The 20,814-nt window shown below is 47.2% G+C and overlaps 1 protein-coding gene across 4 annotated transcripts in view; it reads left to right on the forward strand.

Moving 5' to 3' along the window:
- ADGRL1 (adhesion G protein-coupled receptor L1) overlaps window positions 1–20,814 on the forward strand; it is a 979,436-nt gene that overhangs the window by 6,868 nt on the left and 951,754 nt on the right. Inside the window, exon 1 of one of the 4 annotated variants that reach the window (XM_069603974.1) lies at window positions 6,667–6,736. The exons of the other annotated variants lie outside the window; for them this stretch is intronic. The gene's annotated coding sequence lies outside the window, so the exon portion shown is untranslated. Of the gene's footprint in view, window positions 1–6,666; window positions 6,737–20,814 lie in introns of those variants that run through there. 4 annotated transcript variants of the gene reach the window in all.

Below are 20,814 nucleotides of genomic sequence, written 5' to 3' on the forward strand. Positions count from 1 at the left end.
CTTTAGTGCAGATTTAAATAGTGGTCGCGCGCCAATTGGGGATGAAAAACGGGTCTTGCGCTGAATGGGCATGGAGAATGCCGAGTGGGAATGGATATTCTCACACTTTGTGGGGATATCAAATGGATCTAATGCTAAACGGAGGCGCAGAATGAGTATTGCGTTGAGTGGGAGTGGAAGAGAGGGATGGTTCTCGCACTAAGCATGGAAGGTTCCTGATGCTGAGTCGAGATGCAGAGTGGATTCCATGCTGTGGAGAGTGGGTCCCACACTGGCGGGAGATGAAGAATGTGTCTCCACTGTGTGTGGATGGAGAAAGACTCTCCTTAGTGGAGATGGGGTTTGCTCTCAGTAAAGGGGATTGCACACTGTGCAGGAATGGCTACCTGGGCAAATGCTGGGTTGTGGAAAACAGTTCGGGCATTAAGGTCACTGGTTTGGGGCTGAAGAAGTTCCTTTATGTTTCTGGTTTGGGGTGTGATAAGTACCCCAGTCGCTTTGGGATTCTGAGGACATATGTGGGTGTTTTCGATGGGGACTGGGGGTTCCATTCGCAGCGTTGATTTGAGCGATTGCTTGCCATGGTTTTTGAGTTGGGGGAGTTTTTGACGTTTGTTTTTGGGTTCTCGGTCTGATTGGAATGCCCAATGGTGCTAAGGGTGGTTCTCTCTTGAGGCACTGTCATTGCTCTGATGGGTTGGATCTGTGTTACCTGTTTGAGTGAATGTGTGCTTTTTTGTGACTTGGTTTTTTTCTTGGGTTCTTTTCTCCATGGTTTCTCGCGCCCCTCTGCTAGATGCTGCTTGAGGGCTGTGTTGTGTCCCATCTGGTCGGACTGGGATAGCTGCTTTGGGAGTGATTTTGTTTTACTCTGATCTGGGTGAGTGGTTTTTCTCTGTGGGTAGGCTGCTGTTTGGGTGGCTATGGTCCCCTTTCCTTTGTGGTTAGCTGTGTCTGGTTCATGATCTGCATTTGCTGTGTTAAGAGGCCGTGTTCTGTTTTGGCGAGATGTGATTTCTGTGTTCTGGTGTGGCCGGTTTAGCTTCTAGTTGGGTGGATGTCATCGCACTTGTTCCATGGTCAGTTGATGGATCTGGTTTAGTGGGTGTTGTTGCTTCAATGTGGTGGGCCTATGATTATTGTAGCTTAAGGGTTTGAGTCTGAAAGTATGCTGGCATGGTGTGGCTGGGTTTAATCCTTCTTTCATGGGTGTGGTGCCACCCTGGTATTGTGGGATCTGGTTTTTGGGGTCTCTTCGAATCAAGGATCCCATTTTTCAGAGGGTTCAAGCTTCCGTGATTGTGAACCATTATATTAAAAAAAGACAGTCACAAGGGGGCACGGATGGGGTGGTGTTGGTTCTACTGCAATGTTGTACAGTGTGAGCTATGATGTGGTGGTGTTGCAATATCTAGGTTTTTTTGTTGGCCAATTAAAGCCCTGATCCCGGGACCATGATGGATCTCCTCGTCATGTGTGGCAGCTCTGGGATTGTGGGCAGTGCCAGCTCTGGGATTGCGGGCAGTGCCGCTTGTCTTGGGTGCTGCGCGTTTTTTGTTGGGTGTTGTGGCAGCTCCAGGTTGGGAACTCGTGGGCCAATGTCTTTCGAGATTTCTGGGCAGTGGTGGCACTTACCTTTGCCCTCTGCGGGGCTGTGGAATCTTTGTTGTTGAGTCTGGCAGCTCTGTGTTGTGGGGCTGTGGCAGCTCTGACGTTGCTGACAGTGGCAGCTTCTGTATGCCAGGCTTGGATGGTTATGCCATCTCTACCAGTGGTTTGTTCTGGGAAGGGGTGGTTTTGGTTGTTCTCAGGAAGGCCTCTGTGCAGCGCTGGGTTTCTTATTTTGAAATATGTATTCGCTCTTTTTGGCCATTCAGTGCTACTGTAGTCAAGGGTGTCACTGTGTTTGGAATAATGTAATGAACTTGGAGCCACTGCCCTGGGCTGTGGTGCATCGTTAGATATTTCTGCATTTGCGCTGATTTTGTGGGTCCAGTTGAGGGCTCAGGGAGGCACACTCTAGTGCAGCTCTCACTGTGTGCTTTCCACACTAGCCACTAGCCAGTGATATTTGCGGGTAAGACATTGTGCGCTTTATGTCGGTGGAGCACCGAGCAGGCGAGTGGCCTTTTCTGCCTGACAGGAGCTTGCAGCCTGACATGTTTAACACCTGATATTTGCACAGCTGCTCTAGTGAGTGCTGCTGATTTCGATTGCGTCTTATGTGCATTGTGCAGCTTGGATGATAGTGTTTGATGTTCATCAAATGAGCATCTCCCTGAGCCTCAGTTGGCATATTGTCCACATTTCAGAGTGCTTAGAAACCGTCTCGATGCTTGTAATCAAGCACTATTTGGAAGGCCACTGTTTTTGAGCCAGCGTTGGCCAGGATATGGCGGCAGTGATTTCTCTGGTTTTGTGCTCTTTGTTAGTGAACTTGTGCTGGTTTCTGTTGGTTACTGGCCATGAGGCCAGTTTGTTTTTTACCTGTGCTGTGTGTTTTCCTGGTTTGGCGACTGTGGTCGCTGTTTGGTGGGGGCTTTGGACATTTTCAATGTGCTTGGGCTTGTGCAACAGTGGACTCAAGTCTCTGGCTGATGTGTATCTGCGCAGTAAGTCCTCCTCCTGCTACTCCGGCCGTGGGACGCAGATGGCTCTGGTTTTGGAAGTCTGGAGGTGCCTTGATAATTCTTCCAATTCACTCTTTTCTAGGAATGCTGTGGGTGCTCTTGATTTGGGGGCTGGAGTTGCTTTCGGGGCTCCATATTCTGGAATGTGGATTTCGTCAGCCATGGGGGAGGAATGATAGCACAGGGCCAATGTGTTTGTCATGGAAGCAAGACAACGCAGCGCCACAGAGGCATTCCGATCCCGCGCTTAGAAACCACTCACTGGTATTAAGCGCGCTATAAATTAACAATACATGTGGGGCTATGGTTGCTCTCCCCCATGGCCCGCAGAGCTCTGTATAGGGGCACTGATATCCTTTGGCTTGGCAAGGGACTGATACCACATTTGATTCAATGGGACTGTTGTACCTTCAGTTGGGGGGGGGGGGAGCACTCTGGCATCTTTGGATTGATTGGTCGTTCTTACAGCTGCTTTAGTCGGAGTCAGTATTTTTGGTAGGACAGGTTACTCTGGTCTGGTAGGGTGCTGGTAACTTCGGCTTTTGGCAAGTCTTTCAGCTTTAGTTTGGCATCTTGTCAGTTTGTTGGCTGTACTGTAGCCCCCCCGCCTCCCCGTCGCCCCATTTGCTGGGTAGTAATTCCTCTGAGTTGAAGATGGTTTTCTCTTGGGTGAGTAGACTGTGAGTGTGGGGGCGTTTATGGTTTCTCTGGAGGGCTCTGGTTTGGTCTGATTTTAAGAGGATATTATCACTGCCGGATTAAACCCAATGGAGGCCCCTATCCAGTCGGAAATTCGGGCACCCCCCTCGCAAATTATAAGAATGCTAACACAGCGCAGGCCATTGCACTTTAGCGCATCAAGTCCTCTGCCTTCCCGAGGTCCCTAAAAAGAGTGGGTCCCCTAGGCTGGTGCCTACTTCACCAAATGGATAATCCGGCACTGGCTATTATTCGTTGTGGCTACATTCGCTCTGGTTTGAGTGGGCCAAAGATGCTCTGATTTAGAGCTGCTGAGGGTGCTGTAGTTTGGGTTGACTGTGTTTCCTCTGGTCTAGGAGAGCAGAGACTTATCTAGTTTGGGACAGGCACCCGGGATGATAGCTCAGCAGCAACATGCTCACCTTGGAAGCAAGACTACACGGAACACAGGTTCGATCCCCGGGTCCGCGCTTAGAAACCTCTGGGTGTTAAGCGCGTTTATAAATAACCTATCATATCCTATCGAGCATGATTTAGTTTGGTTAGTTTATGCTTGCTTTAGCTCGGAGCGTCTGTTACTTTAAAATTGGTGTACTGAGGTTGCTCTGGTTTAAGGATTTTGTGGGCGGTGAGGTGGCTCTGGGTTTAGTTTGTTGATGTTGCCTTTGATTTTAGAAGTTGTTACTACATGTAATGTATTATTCTGGTCGAGGATGTTATTGCTTTGCTGTGCAAATCTTGATTTGCTGGTGGTGATGCTGTTGTCTTAATTATAATTGGTAACTTATAACGTGCTTAATACCCAGAGGTTTTCTAAGCGCAGAACCCAGGATCGAAACTGCACTGCTTCCAAATCAAGCGCTTTACCCCTGAGCTATCCTCCCAAGACCTTTGTTTTGGAAGGTATAATTGCTCCGAGTAGTGGGCCGAACTTACATTAAGGACCTGATCACTCTGTTTTATGGTGGTGGGATTTCTCTGGGGTGCTTTGGTTTGGGTAGATTGTGTTTTTTGTTTTTGTTTGGGTGGATTGATGTTGCTCTTGTCATGGTTTTCTGTGGGTGCTCTAGTTTGTGACCTTGGGTTTTTTTTTTCCCCCAGCTTCGCGTGAGCTTTGTTTGGGCTGGGAGGGCCAGTTGTGTTCTGGTTGCGCTGGCTATTGTTCTTTTGCAGCTGCTTAGCTCTTGTTTGGGAGGTTGCAGTATGCCTGGTTTTGGTAGGTTTTCAGCATGCCCTCTTTCATTCGAAGGAATGTCTTGTGACTTTGGTTTGTTGGTCTTTTATTGTTTTTGGGATGCTGTTTTTGTTGTGGGGATTCCATGCAGATGTTGTACTGCTGTTCAGGTGACTCTGCTGTGTGGGAGCGTGGTTGCTCTTGTCTTGGGGACTGTGGATGCACGGTCACTTGATTGGACTCTGGTGCTGATCTGGTCTTTGGCGCCATGGCAGGTGTAGGTTCTCTTTTTCTTTTTTTTAAAATCCATGTGTGTGTTCTTGTTCAAGTGACTTGGGAATTATTCTCATGTGGGTGAACATGGCCGGCTCTCTGTTTGGAAATGTACAGGGACGCGGCGCTATGGTTGCTTCTGATGCTGTTGTATTTGTTGAAGTAACTGTGACTGCACTGTCACAACCTGTATCGCATTGCTCTGTTACCCAAAGTACTCGAGTTCAAGGAAATTTTTATGGTTTTCTCTAGTCTTAAAATGCACGCAGGTAACCCTGGCTTTCGAGCAGGGTGGTCACCTTTGCAGAGTTGGGCAGCTGTGGCTGCTTATGTTGGGGTGAGATTAGGTTGTGGTAGCTCGAAGTTGATTTTTTCGGTGGTGGTTGTATGCTCTGGTTTAGTTGACAGGGTTCCTTTGGTGGTTAAGGGTTAAAGTGTCAAAACTGGTGTGGAGGCTGCAATGCCTTTAAAGGGTTGGATTGTTTGTTTTAGGCACCCGTTGGACGCCTGATTTGGTGGGGTCGGGAGTTCACTGCAATTTGGTGGATGGTTGGTTGGTATCCCTACATACTATCCCCACCAAAAATATTGCTGTATATATAAGGCCATATTCTTTGGGGGGGGGGGTAATTTGTGTGTCCCCCGTAGGGTCAATGCCTCAATACCACTGCAAAAATATGCTGATATTTTTGTATTGCGATATTTTGGCGGGGATATTAACACAGGGAACCGGTTGGCTGGTACTGGTCTTGTGTTGTTTATCAGCTTCTGTTAACTTCAGTACCCTTATCTGTTATGTGGGAGCTACCCTTTCCAAAGTGAGGTGCCGCAGTTTCTTCTGTTTTAAGGTACTGTTCTTAGGGTGTGGATTTAATAGCCCCTGTTTTTCGCTGTTCTGTTTAGTGCTCTGCGGCTTCCTCTAGTTTTGCAGCATCTCTGATGGTTTGGGATTTGAAGCTCGCTCCAGGTGGAGGCTTGCCTATATCTTCTAGTTTGGGAGCCTGCTGTCTGTTGTGGTTGTCCCAGCAAGAGAGGACCCTTTGCCTTACCTTAGTGACTGTGGTTATATGGTGGGCTGTATTGACTTCTAGTTAGAGTGCATTTCGAGATATGAGTTCTGGGTGGTTGGTGAGATAGGTGGCAGTTCAATCACAGTGCCCAAAGACGTGCCATGTTATGACCCTGCATCTGAGTGTCAGGAGAGCAGCATTGCCTTTATTTATATTGTTCTTATGTTATTGTTCATTTCAATACCAGCGCTGGATCGGGAATCGAACCTGTGTTGCACCTGCAATGCCTTACTTTTAAGACAAACGCATTTCCCCTGAGCTGTCCTTCTTCCCCAATCTTCGGTGCTCGGAGGACCAGTGTGTGGAGAGCAAAGGGGCAACGACTGCTGGGCACTGGCTGAATTTCAGCGGTAGCCCGCAACCCTCCAGTAGCGTTTGCCTAAACCTCCCATCCGCATAGTCGATGGTGAGGTATCGTGAATGGGCGTGCGTGCGTGCGTGCATGCCGCCCGCCCAGCCACGGGAGGACCGGAGAGAAGACAAGCTTCCATGTCTTTGCTAGAATTCCAGAAGAGGGATCTTATCCAGCCCCGCCGTGGAAGGAAAAGCAGGATGGACCGTTCCTGGCCTTCGGGCGGGAATATCCATTCTACATGGGCAGGAGGGCTGGCGAGGCGGCCCCCCTCTCGCCCAACGCAATCCTGGTGAAATGACAGGATGTGGCCCGTTACTGAACGGGCGAAGCATCAGGCACACGGTGGCGTGTGCCTGATGCGCATAACCGTAATAAAATAACCACCCCTCGCGGGGGCAAAGGGGGAGGGCGAGAATATATGACCAGATGAAAAGGGATGGAGGCAAGCAAAGAGGAAAAACATGGCAGGCTTCTAAACAGCATCGGAGGGAGCGGGTGCGGTTGTAGACGCGATGCAGCTACGGACAATGTGTAGGTGGGTTGGAGAAAAGATGGGGGAGTGAGTAGGGGTTGCGCACGCGTTTGAATGAGCGCCACGCGCCTGATGACTGCAGTCTTGCAGGAGCGAGCCCGCTCGCCCGCCCGGCAGCCCGGTCCTCCTGTTCCCTTGCCACGGCGGACGGCTTCTGCATTTTTAGAACTCGTTCACCGCGCTGTGCGGGAACAATGGGGTGCCGTGGACGTGTGCGCGCCGCGTGCGGCGCCGTGGCGGCCTCGTCTCTCGCCGGCGTGTTGCTTTTCCTGGGAGTGTGTGATCTCTACGAGCGAGATGGACAGCCGGGGTGGGTGCCACCCTTTACCCTACACGGCTGTGGATTGCATTCGGCACGTCTGCAGGACGGACGCGCGCGCGCGTTTGTGTGGATTTCTGCATGCCGCTGGCAATCGGGTTGACGTGAGTGATTGGAGTATCCGCGTGTTTGTTTGTTGTGTGCATTTTGTTTCAAGCATCTGAACGCGCGCACATGCGTCTCGTGCTGTGTGCGATGTTTGCGCCTGCACGGTGTCTGCTGCGGTCTGTCTGTGGATTGGGTGCCCACGTTTGAAGGATCGTGTGGCCATGCTTGCTGTCAGAGGTGGGGGCTGTGCCACGTGATGTTATGCCTGATGTCTTACTGTGCTAGTCAGCCTCCCCACGCTACCACACACACACACAATATCCCGCAGCCCCAAAGGAGCGCCCTGACCTGCTTTGTCTGCATACCCTCCATCTGGAGAGAGCCAATGGCCTGCTTGCTACTTGCTTTGTTTATTATGCATGATATCGCAGAGTGCTGTTTTTCAATTCTGTAGTTCTGTGGACACGCACGGGGTTGCCATAGCACAGAAGAAGGGGTTCTTTGAGCACGCACGCAGACTGCGTGACCAGCGGAAGGTGGTGAAGCAGAACGGGAGGCAGGGACGCTAGCCCTCGCAGATGGACGCACGGGCCTGCATTCCATTCTCGGCACACACGGACGGTTGACGCACACACTGGTGGGGACAGTGTCAGAATGACACACTTGGGTGAAAGGGCGGACTGCCAGACCGGTTAGCGAGGGGACAGACTGCCTCAAAAATGAAAGAACGAAGCAGTGACATTTATGCTGTGACAGTCGAAGACTGCCACACAGATGAGATGGGAGGACAGGGTGTCTCACCAGAGCTGTGACAATCCTAGACTGCCACACAGGTGTGTGTGGGTTGAGGAGGGGGAGGGGCGACTGCCATACAGGTACCATGGCTGAATGAAACACAGAAGTGTTGTGTGACGAATCAAATTTGGGGGCCACCAGTGGTCCAGGGATGACTATCGGTTTGTAAACCATCAATGAGCCACACAGCTTTAGTACACCAGAAGGAATCCGACCAGATTGCAAACACAAATTATAGACCTCCTTGTCCAATTTTGGTAATGTGGATGGAACGGCAGGCTTATCTCTGCAAGGTTGTGGTTCGGTGATTAGTTGCAACACAGCGAAAATACAACTATTACTCAATGATAAAAGGGACTGTCTAATCAAGGTTGTATGCAAACATCTACGTTAATATTATTATTACAACAGACCGTTCTAGCACACTACAAAATACAACCCAGCCTCTAAAGGAACACAGAGGACAGACAGTTTCACGAGGGAAAGGGATGCACTCTGGATACTGACAGGAGGATAGTCGGTAAAGCAATCCGTCTGAACTGTTCAAGGTTATTTGGTTTCAGCACCAAGGAAGTAAGGGGTCGTAAATATCACTAGAGGCCTTCGGAGAAGGACCAGCGGGACAGAACCACAATGTACTTGGTGCTTGAGAGGATCTTGATGCTCAACAGTGTAGAGTCAGTTCCAGGATGCTTTGCAGCTTCTGCAACAGAGTTCAAGATGGGAGACAGCTGCGGGTATCGTGTGGCACGCAGTTCGGCAAGCGGGGCTGGACAGACAGCTGCAGGCTGGCCTACATGGCGGCTCTGGGTCAGGACTCGTCTCTGTGCTGGTTTGCGGATCTGGAATGTTGGTAGAGGCCTCTCGGATGGCCTTAGTGACTGCAGCGTCAGTGGTGCAGCAGATCGCGGTTCCGAGGGCTCGACTACCTCGAAAATATCCTTAAAAGCTGGGCACTGGTTGATGCTGCTTGTGTCACTCCTCCGAGCCTCTTTGCTGGGAATGTGTCGTCCTTTAAGGCGGCCGGCCCAAAGCTGAGAAGAGTGTTTGCAGGCAACGGCCTTGTCCTTTGGTCTGAGACTCTCTGGCACTTCCCACCTAAGAAACTTGCTGGCAGAACCCAGCGGAGCATGTTGTGTACTGGCTGGGTACCAATTCTGGAGCTGCTGGAAGGGTCCTCTGAGGTCAGTATCTACCTCTGTTCCCTGGGAGATGTTTAGGGGAGGGATCTTGCTTCCCTTTAAGAAATCCTGGCCTTCCTTCATTGGTGGAAGCTGGAGGCAGACTGTACCTTCAGCCAGAGTCCAAATTCATAATTTTTCTTACTTCTTTCGAAGTCATCGATGATCTGCTGAAAGAGCGGCTCAACAAAAAGCCAAATGGGCCACATTGATTGGTCCAGGCTAAGCCTACCTTAATGAACCTATCCTGGGTCCCCACTAACAATCTTCTTTTGTGTGTGAGGTCATAACCAGAGTGCTTTGCAGCAGGAAAGGTAAGGGGTGAGAGCATGTCTTTAAGTCCCAGCCATCTTCCTGTCTGTTGTGGATCAACGTGTCTCTCTGGTTAATTGATCTCTGTGTGGCTCCATTGGGTACCTTGATATCGAAGGCTGTTCTAGTCGCCAATGTGAGCTTGGACACTGCAGATTCTGCTCTAGAAGCACCTTACTCCAGAAACGTTAGGCCCTACAATTCCATGAGCACCTGAACACTGAGGGCAGGTCTAATACTTTGTGAGCACCTCAAAAGAAGGTGTCTAGTGCCTTGACAGACCTGTATTTCCCCACTGATCTATCTAGCTCTGAGGCTTACCTTTACATTGAAGACAGTTCTAACGTTTTGCAAGCCTACAAGAAGGGAACAATTCAACCATATAAACGCCATCAAGGACTCAGAACTAGAACTCCACAAGCACTTTGAGTCTGGAAATTTTCTCTAGAACACAATGAGCTCCTCAGTTCTGAGGCCTCTGCTTTAGAACTGCAGATCAAAATAGTTGGGCTCTTGATTTCCAGTAGCACTTTGACCCTGAGTAGTCCAATCTTGGACGTCTAAAAGTAGCTTGACACTGATGTTGGCTCCGGAACACCATGAACATCCCCAAGCAGCAATCGCTCTAGAACTTCGAGTCCCTCAGAACTGAGGAGGACCGTTGGCCAGGACATCATATGGAGACTCTGTTACTCTTAATGTCTTGCTGACTTTTCCAAAGAGGAAACATTTCTCTTACTTAATCCTTCTGTAGTCTTTGCCAGCATTTGACTCATTGGTCAATGCGGTCCTCTTCCCATTGCCAGTCCAAGGCAGTGAAAATCTATGCTCCGCTCATGGTTTGGTTTGCTCATTCCCTTAAAGGACTGTACCGCCCTCTACAACCCCTTTGTCTTTTCTCAATGAGTATCTTAATACACCCATATTTCTTGGTTTTTAATGTCCATCCCTCAGCCCAAATCAATGTTTTGAAATCATGGCTGCCTGCTTTGACATAGAACATGGTGCAGAAGCTGGGATGCCCTCGCATGTTTCCACGAGGACGTTCAAGGAGAGACCATTTTACTGACCTGCAAATATTTAATCTCCGTTATTGTTCTTTTAGAGGACATTGTGACTACGTTGGTTGTTCCAGAAAATGTTTATTCTATATGAATTAAAAAAAAAAACAGTCCTTTTAGCTTACAAATCCCAAATGGGTCAGGAGGATAGCTCGGAGGACAACTCGTTTGTCTTGGAAGCAAGACAAAACAGAGCAACACAGCCTTGAATCCTAGTCTCACGCTTAGAGACTGTTCTCGGGTATTAAGAACTTCATTAAATAATAATTAATTCTACAAACGAAACGATGGACAAAAATGTCTTCTTTACAACATGATTGAAAATGTTTCCACAGCCATTGATTAAACCAAAAAAGGTACACCCGGGGTCACCTAGTTGGAGATGAATACTCGTATTGCACACATAATTAAGTTTTTGCCAAGTGTATGGGACAACATGCCACTACTCAAACAGTATTTGTGTTTTGTGTTAGACTGATGCCCTGTCCCCTCCGAAGCATATCATGGACTGATGTGCTCTGAGAATGTTATGAATTCCCACTGTTGCTCAGCGAGAACAATAACTGTTGCTACATGTTTCACACCATAACATCAATATAGAACAGCGATATTTCAAATTGGCCTTCTGCAGGATGAAAGGATGTTCTTTAGGTGGAATCAGAGACGGGAACAAGGAGTTTAATATTGTGTGTCCCAAAATATAGAAAAGTATGTTGTGTGGGCTGCTTTATTGACATGAGAAGCAAAATAGTTGAAAGGTGGGCAGGAGTGAAGCCAGTTGCAGGCGAGGGACCTTTTGGCATGCGCGAGCCTTATTGAGACAGGAGTGGACACTCTACATAACCTATCCATTCTCTGGCAGATGGTGTGGATTTTTAAAATGTTGGTGGATATGTAAAACTCCCATTTGAATTATGAGGGGTGACCTACCCACATGCTTTAAGGCATGGGTGTGTGGGCACGCGCCTTCCTGTTTTCCCTTCAAGACCAGAGTTTGCACGGATACTTCAATAGAGTGTATAGATATTATCCCTGTATTGGAGGTGCGCACGCCCGAGGATCTCATCAAAAAAAGTGGTTAATCCACAAAGAGTAACGAAAAGAGAGGTATGCAGCAGCAGTGAGGATAAGCGGGGGTAATTCCTCAAAAAAGTCCCCCAAAATTAGTAGACAACTTTGAAAATGTTATCCTCATTGTCCGCGCTTCCTACAAATAACTAGTACTATTCCATATTATCAGGGGTAACAAAGGACAAGCATTTATGGTATTAGATGCTGATATCGGTCAGCATTTAACTCTTCAAGTTGTAATAAGGATCTATACATTCACAAATACAAGTTGAAAACAAATGAAAGATCGCCCAAATACAAGTTCCAGAGCAACTGAAAAGCCGCCAACACGTGTTTCACCCCTTCTGGGTCGTCTTTAGGGCGTATAAATGAGAAAATAACTGGCAAATTTAGGTGAAATAATGGATTAGGAATTGTTCTACCAAAATAATTAGAAGCATGTACTCTTTGATATTTAGAATGCCAATAATTCGAGATTTCTGCCTGTTGGCATTTTACTTTGTGCACTGTGCAGAAAAAAACGCCATAGTGGTCATATCCATAGTCTTTGGGTATTTGAACACGCGGGTGTATTAGTATTTATATACTTTCAAATAAATCGCATGATTGCAAGTCTGTGCAGATTACTGCTAGGTAGCAGTTCGTAGCGTTCCAAGTATTGTGATTGAAGGCGTTGGTCAAACCGCTTCTAATTATAATTATACGCTTCTAATTATTTTGGTGGAACAATTCCTAATCCATTATTTCGCCTAAATGTGCGAGTTATTTCCTCATTTATACACCCTGAAGACGACCCAGCAGGGTTGAAACACATGTTGGCGGCTTTTCAGTTGTTCTGGTGTTTGTATTTGGGCGATCTTTCATTTGTTTTCAACTTGTATTTGTGAATGTATAGATCCTTATTAAAACTTGAAGAGTTAAATGCTAACCAATAGCAGCATCTAATACCATAAATGGATGTCCTTTGTTACCCCTGATAATATGGAATAGTACTAGTTACTTGTAGGAAGCGCAGACAATGAAGATAACATTTTCAAAGATACTTCAATAGCACCCAGTGAAGTCTTATGTGCTTTTTGGTTCAAAGTCTCATGTATAGACATGTTCTCACGTTGAACTGTAGTTGGCTTCTGTTTGGGCTAAACATTTGAATGACTCCTATGTTATTCTATCACAGGTTGCTGTAACGTTTGGCTTTCCAGGTGTTTTGTACTAAAAATACTATCGCCCCCGAGCCTGCCTGGTGAATGGCGAGGGATCATGGAAGTCCTAGTCGAAAACATCTGGAAATCTGCAGGTTGCAGACCTTTGTTCTCGCATTAATATCTTCTTCATCAGAACTCTTTGATTGAATACATTCATTGGACTCTGGCCGAGGCAAGAGTCTTGGCTTTACCTTGTGATCATTTGTTTGGATTCCAAAACAAAGGAGGATCTTGGAGCCCTCTCATTCAGCCATGCACTTCCCTTGGTTTTGCCCAAATATGACACCATTGTTGGAAGGTCACAAGCTATCGAGCTTAAGCTCACGCAACTCCAGTTTATGACTCTTCATTTGGGTTTGCTAGCGTAATAGGTGCACATTGGATGGAAACAATGAATTACATATTTTAGTACCTCGAGAGATTGGAGTCTACTTCATGAGCATGAGAGGGGAAGTGATTTTGGGGGGGGGTTGGTAGGAGTACATCCACTTGCAAAAGAGACCGTTTATCCGTACAACGTCTTTAGGCTGCACGTTGGAGGCTGGTCCCCAAAAAAAGTCAGCCTTCTCATGACCGCCATGGAGCAGCCTCCGACGGGTGGTATTTGGCTGCCATTTTGGGGTTCAATCCCAAGTATCCTATGCCCTTGCCTGACCACCCCACAAGCTCCTTGTCAGCTCATGCTGCCCCGCCCCAACCCCTCGTAAACTCCTTGCTTCCCCCAACCCCGAAAATCTACTTGCCAACTCCCTGGCTTACTTGTTCCGGCCCTGCTGCATGATGTGCCATCTCTCCCCCTCTCACATTGAGGACTCATCTGGCCAGTGTTTCTAGGGTGTCTCTTCTAGATGTGGCACAAGGAACTCGGTCCAATGACAATATACCTTTTTATCCTGCTTGAGCCTTATTGAGACAGCAGTGGACACTCCATAGCTCAGGAATTCAAATTCTTTGGAACAAAATAGCTATTGGCAGCCACCGACTGTACTGCAGAACTGGGAAAGCTGTCTTGACCAATGGGTTTTCCTAGAGTGTCCCCTTGTGTTGCATGTACTATTCTCAAACGAAATCTTCCTTTTGTTCTGAACCCAAGGTTGAATTGTTACATGCCTCTGCAAGAGCCACATGCATGTATGCCAGCCTCGGATCCTATGGATTGTAACGCCAGTCTCTTACCCATAGGATGGAGGTCTGTGGTGCAAAATCCAAGCTTGCCCATAGTCTGTCCCCACGAACTGGAGCTTTGTGCCTCTGCTGAAATGCAGCTTTTTCCTAGGGGCGGTCACCGTGGGATATTCCACTTGACCGACCACAGCTCTGATGAAATTGGATATTGTCACTCTCTGTAATATCTTGATTTGACATCAGACTTTGTACTATGAGTTTTCCAGTTCATAGCAAAGTGAAGAGTGGTTATTTGCCATTGTGATGGTTTCCGGTTGGAACAATGAAAGGTTAAGTGGTCCCTGTGGGGTTCAGACCACTGGCCTGCAGATTGATAGTGAGTCGAAGCAGCCAGTAGGTAACTTATGGACCTACCCATGTCACGTGCCAACCCCTCTCTCCATGAATGGAGAAATGTCTTACTTTGTGCCCTTTGTGGAAGTCTGACATCCCATAGGATGTTGCCTTATGCCAGTCTTTGACCCCAAGCAACAGAGTTTTGTAACACACTCTCCATGGAATGGCTTTGCGTGATTTTGACCGCATAGAATTGAACCGTGTACAGCTTTCTATTCCCAACATATGGGGTCTTTTAACCCTCTTTTACCGTGCCATAAAGTGTTGTGCCATTTCCCAACCTGTAGACCGGATCCAAGTCCCTTGCTGAATGAAAAGAAGTTTACTAACAGTCTGCCCCCAGGGACTAGAGCCTTGTGCCAGTGGGGTTCTCTGTGGAAGGTAGCCTTCTGCCAGTAGCTCTCTTGGAAAGTAGCCACGTGCCACAGCCTATGGAATGTAGCCTTTGACAGCTGTTATCTCTCAGTAATAGACTAGTTAGTCCTTTTCCCGTGGTGGGCCAGAATGGCAAGCCCTGGCCCAATGGTAATACTTTTTGAACAGTTTCCTCTAGCTGGGTGCAGAAGAAAAGCCATGTCTTGACATGTGTCTGTTGTGAGTAGGTTGTCTGTCTCCTGATGTTTGCCAGTAGACAGTTCTTAAGTCCAGCTTCCATGACCGAGAATCCGTGATCTCCCTGGCAGGTGCTCTGGAAAGGTAATGCCAGTAGCCAACGCCAACCAGGGATTTCATAGACTGGCATCAAGGACAGAATATTTACCCACCCTTATGCAGCATAGGCCAGAGATCAATTAAGGATTCTGATGACCAAACTGGTATTTTGTTGATCTTCACAGCGTTTACACCAAATATCACAAAGGATAGGTTCAAACAGTTTCTGGAACGTACATAGTTAGATGGACGACGAACGGAGACCGTTTCCAGATATCGATGCAATTGGGAAAAGGTAGAGAAGAATCTTTCAGTAGTAGAGAGTGCCATAGTTTGGGCGCCAGAAGAGCAGAGGACCGTGAATGAGATCTGGTGCATGGGGGTTTGGGTACAGAAAGTAGAAAGGGACATAAAGATTGAGCACTAAAGGAAGGTAAGTGGAGAGGGGCAAGTGCATGTAAAACGATTAAAAGAAATTTCAAGAGTAGGTGAGATTCGGATGGCGGCCAAGAAAAGGCCCGATGGGAGAGGGCAAGAGAGGTACTGGGAGAAAGTCTGCGAATTGGGAATGATGAAGAAAGGTTCCTGTCGCTGTTGTGGTTTGTGGGCAACACAAGCACTCAAATGCAAAGCTCTCAGGCCCATGTATACAAATATGTGGGGAAAAGTGGCAGAAGAAAGTCTGCTACGACGTGCGGAAATCTGCCCATCTGGCAGCGGCAGATGAAGAACATGGTCTGACTTGAATAACCCCTGCCTCCTAGTTACTGGATGGCCAGAATGTTTGAAGATATTTAGCTGTAAATTGCAGGACAATCGGAGTACTCTTATTTGGGTTAGTGAATCTTGGCCCCTATGGACCTGAACCGAAGTCCCTTCTGGCAGAAACCAGAAGCGAGCAGGTGCTAATCGCTCGGCCGAGGTTGTTGGCTCATTATCATTGATGATTTACTCTTCTTTTGATGTTGATTAGTTCCGAGCTCCATGGTCTCGACGTGAACGCCCATCACTGAGGTTCTGGCCATCAGAGGACTCCTTGAAGGTAAGGGATTGAATGGATGATCATAAAAGGGGCGTCCAAGGATGCAGCATGAGAGAGCAGGTTCACGGGGCGCCTTGCCAGGAGGGGATCTAGCACGAGGGATGCGTGGGCAGATGGTGACAGCCCGTTTTCAGCATGCATTGAGTCGGTTTCCTGAAAGACCCTTAGCCCCTCTAAAACATGGAGTCCCTGAATTGCTGCTCCTTTTCCTTTACCATGACCCCTCGGAATTTGGTAAAATGCTGTTGATGTCCGGATGTCCTAGAGTTGATTGTGTGTGTGCTAAGGTGGGAGGGCTGCAACAGGTGGCTCTCCAGATGTTTTGAAGTATGACTTCCATGATCTTTCATTATTGAGTATGATGACTAGAGCTGATGGGTGCTGTAGTTCAAAACCTCTTGTAACCTGAGGGATAGGCTGTGGTCGGGCAGGACGTAAAGGCTGGAATGATATTTAGTACAGGGGGGTAGTCCTGACCTCATACATTCAAACTACAGTAGTTTGCTGTAGTGAAAAATTGTAACACATCTCCATATTATCTTTAACCCATCTTCATAAGTATGCATCATAGGAGGAAAGTACAAATCCAAATTCTGGAAGAACTGAAAAAAACAGTTGTTGAGACCTTTATTTACTTAGGCCGCATATTTCAGCATGGATAATTCAATATTGATAGCTGAAAGAATTACACATAGAAAGAATAAACAATCAACAATTCACCTGATCACCAGCTCGGTGAGTTTTGTAAAAATACAGGACATATATGTTAACAATGTTTAGTGCATCTTTGAATAGCATTACATGTCCACTGGTGACAGGAAGTCACTAAATTAAGCCTGTAATAGTCCATACAGTGCAGAATTCAAAAGTGACTTTTTTAGTTCTGTGCCAACATTTCCAAAAAGGCACGTTTGTAAGATTAGTATAGTGCGTTTTCTCCACACTCCTATACTGGTACTGTTATATTGCCTGTGTGCAATGTTACCAAATATTACTTCATATTTGTTAACCTATTAATGTCTTGTCACAGTTAAAACCATTATTTGCACAGTACAATGTTAATTGCTTCAAGAAACCTAAAAATAGGGTCTGCTGAGTAGTCCAAAACCTCTGCAGACCCAAAGGTTGCAGACACCTGTGTTTCTATGCCTTGAATTTGAAGAGGGAGATAATGTCTTGAGCTTTCTCTCCCAGGTTCTACCAAGGGCTCCCACAACCTTGCATACCCTCTGATGTCTCCCCCTTCTCTAGGGTGCACTCAGCAGAGCTCCAGATGAGCAGCATGCCTGCCTATTTTCCTCCCTAACATCTGGCCAACACTCTGGACAAGTCTAGGGAGCCACATGTCAAGGTGTGCCCTGCCCTTTATGGCACTTGCACTGCTCAGGTGATGTGTTTAGAAGAGTGGCAGAAGCAGCTCCTTCCACAAAGAGGTCAGCGGTATTGATGCCTGATTTCAAGATGGCCGCCTATAGATATGTTCATTTTCATTTATGAGAATTCCTAGCTACAGAGAATGTTTGGATTCCAAATAAATGCTCTTTATTAAAACCAAAATCTGGCAACCAGAGCTAGGCATGTACCGCTAAAAGCTCATCACCTCCCCCACAAAGCCGAGTAAAATACTCCGGCCTCAAATGTAGCCCTGGTTGGAAATGAAGTGACTTAAGGCAAAATCGAGATGCTTCGCAGCAGACGGGTGTCTCCAAATGGCTGACTGGGTTGATGTGGTGAATCGATGTGCTCCAGCCAGACCAGCCTTCCAGATCCCCGTCTTCTAGGGCAGCATCTGTAGGTCCCAGTCTCTTTTCTGTACACCCTCCTAGCTACATTCAACTGTTTTATCATATTTGGACTAGTGCCTGCCATTTGGCTTTTTAAATGGAGTTTTCCCCAATGCAACTTTTTTATTGATTTGTTTATAATTGCTCGCCCTGTTTTTTGGCACAGCTTGTTGGTGTGTCAGCCAAACGTAAAGAGTTAATGATCAAATTTGCCAGTTGATCTGTGTAGCTATGACGGTTCGTGAATCTGCTTGCTGGGAGCCTTGGGCTGCGGAAGGTGTTGCGTATGGTTGGCGGGCATGTGTGTTGTGGCAGTTTCTCTTTCGGTGTTCCCGGGTCGTCTTTTTTTATTTTATTTTATTGTTCATGACACCAACCTGGCCCGTAGGCAATGGAGCGGTTTACAGAGTTCAGGAGAAGCCGAGGCTAGCGCCGAGCTAGCGTTTCCAACAGTAGCGCGGTACTGGGTGGGGGGGTTTGTCGGAGCACTGCATCTTTTGCATTAGTGTGTATATGTACGTATGCTTGCTATGGTCGAGAGCTGAGGCGATTGATTGGACTACACTCTGTAGTGCCGGCATTTAATGCTATGTGTCGAAAGATTACACAAGGCGCGGCATGCTGTGGAGTACATGCTCCCTGAAACGGGTGGTTAGGGGGATGGTGTACTTCCACAATACACCGTGGATGTCTACTGCAGCCCAGAAGGTATGTTTTCACTTACGAACCCAGCGCTACAACACCTGGCCACCAGGGTCAGACTGGGGCATAACATTGTCTCAGGCACCAATGAAAAAGTGGCCCACAATTGCAAATGGCAATTCATTCCTTTTCTGAGAGACTGTTTGAGCAGAGTTGGACTTGCGTATATGGAACTCTGGAGATTTCCCTGTAGGCCACCGGGCCTCTTTTGTGCGGTAATCCATCTTATTTTCAAATGTTCTCCTAGGTAAACGGTTGGGCTTGCTGAAATGTGTAATATCGGGCCACGTTTAACATTATTTCCAGGGCCTCTTTTGGTTCCCAGTCCACCCCTGTGTTTGCGTAGTGAACAAGGGAGAGGTTTTTGATCAAATGTGATGTACATTGTGCATTTGAAAGAATATGTATTCAGTAACACTGGCCAAAACTACTAGGCGCATGGTGAAGTGACTTATCAAACTGACCCACGTGGTCCAAAAAGGAGGCCCCACTCTGACCAAAAATGTGGCCGACACTAGCATTTTGTGTTTTTGGTTCGGGCATTGCCTTATAGGCCAGTCCGACCTTGCTGGCCATTGATGTGAATACTTGACCGTTTGCAGGTAACCCCTGTCAATGGTGCGAGTACCTGAGCATTAAATGGCACAAGCTGGTATGCGAGGTCAGTAACTGTGATGGCCAGACCCAATGATGGAAGTACCGTGGCATAGTGTGGCACTGGAAGCCAAATGTTTGGCCCCTGCCAAATGCCAGTTCTAAAGCCAAACCTCAATGCTTGCTCAACTGCAACGTTTCCAGCCCTCCAGTATCCCTTTCTGCGTTCGTTTCCCTGTAATATTGTGCACATGTTTAGTGAAATGTGCGGCTCCTGGTGCCCACCGTTGTGTGCTTCTATAGTTTGGAAATGTGTAATGTATGACCCTGCATCAGGAGAATTCCCTGATATGACGACACCAAGGGTCACCATTTTTCACAGGTCGCCGGGGCAGGTTCTGACCCTGGTGCATATGACAAAACATGGAGACAAGGGGCCTCATTTCAACCATGGCGGAATGGGATTAACGGCGCTAGTAATGGTGCCCGTGCCGTTAAACCCATTCCGCCCTATTAACGAGGTCCCTAGCTGGACCCGGTAAGGACGCCTGGTAAAACCAGGCGTCCTTAGCTGGTCCTGCGAGGGGACCAGGGAGTTAACAACGCCCATTGTTGGCTCCCTCCCCATTCCCATTGAGCCCTATGGGGGCTCGAATGGGAATGGGGATGGGTATTTTGAATGAGGAATTACCGGGTCCTACAAGGTTGGAATGGCCCGGTAATTCCTCATGCAAGGGACCCGGACTCGAGTTTGGAGGCAGCCATGCCCTTGGGCATGGCTGCCTCCAAACTCGTAATAAGGCCCATTGTGTCCGCCACTGCAGGAGAAAGACGTTGCAGATTACACCCGGCAAACAAATGTGTTCCGAGAGCTTGGAAACGGATGTTTTCATTCACAATCCGACAAAACTGACATGTGCGAATCAGGGCCGAAAAACATTCTCCTCGCTGGGTATGTGGGAGGGTTTGTTTCTACGTCTGTTTTTTGTTTTTGTTTTTAACTTTGGTTATTTGCTTTACCCAAAAAAAGTCAATTTATTAAACCCTTACATATGAATAACTGCCTTTTCTTGCGTTACAATGCACTCAATGATAGTTACTTTTCACGTAACAAAATATTAGGCGTTATAAATTCAATTAAATACATTCAAACTCATTTCCATCTTTAAAAAAAACATTTTTTCCCACCATGCTTCCTACACACCGGTATTGTTATTTGTATATTTCATTCAGAGATGTTTCATTTCGCCCAATGAGGCTTTTCTATAAAAACCTGTTTTCATACAATTTCTTTTCCTGCATCCATTTTTTTGTTTGTTTTTGTTTTGCCTTTTTCGACACCAACTATAAACTAGGACACGCAAGGAACAGAAAAGTATGTGAATTGTAGGAGACGAAAGTCTGCCTGCAACCCCCTACTTTAAAGAAGGCCCATGTTTCGATCAAGCGCTGCATAGGGTTCAGTTAATTAGGGAGACACTTTGATGTAAAGCAGATAGGAAAATAGATGGGACTTAGAAGTATATGTTGTCATCCTTCGCCTGTCTGTTGCCAAACGCCCTGGTACTGACCTAAAGCATCACTGAATACTGTTGGTGGAGACCCAGGATTGGCTCATTTATGTTACGCTTGGCCTACACCAATCCCTGGGCCACGTTTGGCTTTAAAAGAGGGCTGAGCCCCTCACTGATCAAATCATTTAAAGACTCCGCAAGGAGTAAGAAGATGGACTTATTTGGACCCGAGATGAAGGTACAGTCTACCTTACATCTTCCGCCAATAAAGGAAGGACGGG

The sequence above is a fragment of the Ambystoma mexicanum genome, chromosome 3q (assembly GCF_040938575.1).
Source record: "Ambystoma mexicanum isolate Mex_15411 chromosome 3q, UKY_AmexF1_1, whole genome shotgun sequence".
Taxonomy (NCBI): domain Eukaryota; kingdom Metazoa; phylum Chordata; class Amphibia; order Caudata; family Ambystomatidae; genus Ambystoma; species Ambystoma mexicanum.